Source organism: Corylus avellana, chromosome ca7 (assembly GCF_901000735.1).
Source record: "Corylus avellana chromosome ca7, CavTom2PMs-1.0".
Taxonomy (NCBI): Eukaryota; Viridiplantae; Streptophyta; class Magnoliopsida; order Fagales; family Betulaceae; genus Corylus; species Corylus avellana.
The window spans coordinates 11365511-11369456 of NC_081547.1; positions in this window are offsets into that span (position 1 = coordinate 11365511).

Below are 3946 nucleotides of genomic sequence, written 5' to 3' on the forward strand. Positions count from 1 at the left end.
ATTTTTGGACAACACTACCCTTCAAAATGTACTAAATAAAGGAAATTGAGAGATTTTGAAATGGCCTCTGTTACACCATATACATACTTCTTAGTAAATGCTTGATAGTTGTCATCCATTAATATCATCCAACGGTTATTAGATCATCAAAACATTTTGGACGGCGATAATCAACTGACAAAGCGCACGCATTACGGAATTAATCCTGGAATATATTCACCTGGAATTAATCCTCTGTGTGCGTCTGATAGTGAGACCGGTTCCATGCAAGTATAGTAGATGATCTAGACCGTTTATTAGGATCTTGACTTTCTTATTCAATTTAGAAAGTTAGATTAATGAGCTTATTATGTCACGTGGAGCACCATATAATTCTTTCAAATTGGTTTACACGTATATACAGTAGATCAAATTCAACGGCCAACATTAAATTCAATAAAAAAATTCAAAATTTAGGAATTAGGAATAAAAATTGTGTTATGCAATATTATTTAGGGTCAGTTTGTTATTTCAATTTCAATAATTACGATTTAAAAAATTGTGTTTTTTTTAATCGCGTTTTTTTTTTTTTTGTTCTTATTTTAGATTAAGTATTTTTTAAATCACAACGTAAAACGTTTTATGTCACACACTCACACACACTAATCACTACTATCATATTATATATAGTATTATTTAGTTAATATGTTAAAATGTTAATACTTAACTCGGGTCAAGTATATAATGTCAATATTAATATATATTCTATTTTATATGTAAACATTTATATACTTATATGATTGTATCATTATATGGGTCAATATTAATTTTTATATACTTATATTTTATTATCCCATGATCACGATTCATGACATATATATGATTTAAATTCAAATTGTTAAGTTTTTACTTACTACAAATTGTTAAGTTTTTATTTACTGTAAATTATGATTATAATATATAAATTATAAGAAACACATTAGTTACTTAATTATTAATCATTTAATTTTAATTTAATGGTAATGCTAAAACTTTAAGGCATAAATTCCACACAATCTAATAGTCATACATTCATACTTACATTATATGATCATATTATCTCACAATCTATATTAATACTATCTTAGATCTAAGATCATGTGATATACGTTTTTTAAGAATAAAGTATCTAATTATAATGCATTGATTAAATAAAACAATAACTTATGAAGATATATCATATGATTATATAATGATTAATGGTAATATCAAATATTTCTTATATATATATCTGTGTGTATATATGTGTGTGTGTGCGCGCGCACGTGTTTATATATATATATATATATAAACACGTGCGCGCGTGCACACACACACACACACACATATATATATATATATATAAACACATATGCAGAAATAACAAAAAACAAAGGTATATAATATATTTATTATTATTGAGTAATGTTTACTATATATTGTTATTTGTTGCTTATTAAAAAATATACAAGTCGAGCCTAATAAACAAGATGAGTCTTATACGAGCTGTTCACAAGTTTAGCCGAGTCGAGCCGAGCTTGCTTCCTTTAATATTCGAGCTAGGATTCATGTTCACGAAACACTTCATTTAATGTTTGAGTCAAGCACGAGCCGAGATTATGTGAGCCGAGCTCGAGTTCGCTCGCGAGCGACTTGCTCTCTTAACACCCCTAATCCCAGTCCATTTTGCATAAAACAACTTTCATCTTTCTACGGTTCTACCTTTCCATTCTTTTATCCCCATTTTAGAATATCTTCCCTAGCAGTAGGAGAATCATCGATTAAAAACTTCTTCATAACCTCCCTCCTAATCCTTTTACTAAAGCCACAAGCAAAAAACAAGTGATTCCTCCCCTCAATGCAACTCCTACAATACAAGCATATTACTACTCCATTAAATCCCCACTGCATCAGTCTTTAACCCGTTGTTAAACCATCCCTCATAGCCAAGACCAAAAAAAACATTACAACCAGAGCCAAAAGTCGTTGATATGGGCATATATTTTCAATAGTGCAGCATGCCGACTATAAAACTACAAAATAAATTTGAGCCTGAAATCCAAAAGCACAATTAGAGCCCAATAACTATTTAGAGAGGGGAATCATAACAAAAAAAAAAAAAAAAAGCAAACAAAATATCACTGTCGCTCCATGAACCATCGGGAAGCTAATTTTTTGCAATTCATTGAAGGCTAGAGAGGAACTGAAGAACACCACTTCCATGAATATCTCCAATCAGAGGAACCCAATGCCAACAATAAGCTTCCTCACCCACGCAATAGGCCCAATCCCCATAAAAATTCAAGAAGGCAGCAAATGCAGGTATAGACGGCAACAATGCTGAGAACATCAATACCATGCATATACAATCTCAACAATAACAATTCTTATACCCAACAAAATCAGCCCCAATTCCACTAAGCAGAGGAACCACAACTCAAAATCTCCAAAAATATCAAATTTATGTATCAAGCTAGTTTTTTTTTCTTCTTTATTTATTTATTTATTTTTCATCAAAACAGAGATTCAAACCACCAAAAAACACATATCTAAAGAAAGGCGAAAGTACCTGAGATGTAGAAGCCGAAAGATGAATGATGGAGAAGTTGAAGAGAGGCGAGATCTGAGATGTAGCAGTCGAGAGAGACGAGATTCTCTCAAAGTTAGAGTGGCTGTGTGAGGGAAGAGCTGCTTGAGGGAAGAAGAGCAAGAGCTGCGTCAGGGAAGAGAAAGGAGATGTCGGGTTGAGTGTGAGAGTGAAGGGGAAAAATGTAAGGGATTTTTTTGGTGCGTAAACATCGTAAAATGTCGAAAATATTTTATATCTTGAAACAAACAAGCCTTAGACAGTCAATAATTTCATTTCTTGTATTGAGGTTCATAAGGAAGACCAAAGGACGTTAAAACTGATAATTTCTTTACCGTGATTGAGTGATTCCGGGGAGCAACTCCGGCGTTGTCTTGGGTGACAAATCGAAACCCTTGGTGCCTAGCTCGCTAGAGTAGGAGGGAGGGTTTATGATCGGGGATGGTTTCTTTGACGAAAATAGCCCCTGAATTCCTCATAATGTAATATGAGGAATTGTTTACGTAACAATTTGTGGGAAGTAAAAATTGATAAGTTTTTACTTACTGCAAATTATGATTATAATATTTAAATTATAAGAAACACATTAGTTACTTAATTATTAATCATTTAATTTTAATTTAATGGTAATGTTGAAACTCTAAGTCCTAGATTCCTCACAATCTAATAGTCATACATTCATACTTAAATTATATGATCATATTATCTCACAATCTATATTAATACTATCTTAGATATAAGATCATGAGATATATGTTTCTAAGAATAAAGTATCTAATTATAATGCATTGATTAAATAACACAATAACTTATGTAGATATACCATATGATTATATAATGATTAATGATAATTTCAAATATTTCTTATTATTTACTATATATATATAATTTCAATTCAAACCCTCCGTTACTAATTTTCGTCTAATTGGACGGAAATCATCCCACGTGCGTCTCACATGAGATTTTGATATCCTCTATTCCAATTTTGCCCTCATTAAAACTTATGAAATTACATAATTATCCGTATTAAAACCTACGAAAATGAGGGTAATTACATAATTTCATAAGATTTAATGAGGGCGAAATTGGAATAGAGGGCATCAAAATCCCACGTGAGACGTACGTGGGATGATTTCCGTCTAATTAGACGAAAATTAGTAACGGAGGGTCTGAATTGAAAATTTTTGAAACATTAAGGGGGTATATTGCCACTTTTCAAATATTAGGGTTCGAATTGAAAAACTCTTGAAACTTCAGCGGGGTAAAGTGAGTTTAACCCTATATATATGTTGTATATATGTATATACAACATATATGTATGTTGTATATATATGTTGTATATATATACAACATGTATATATA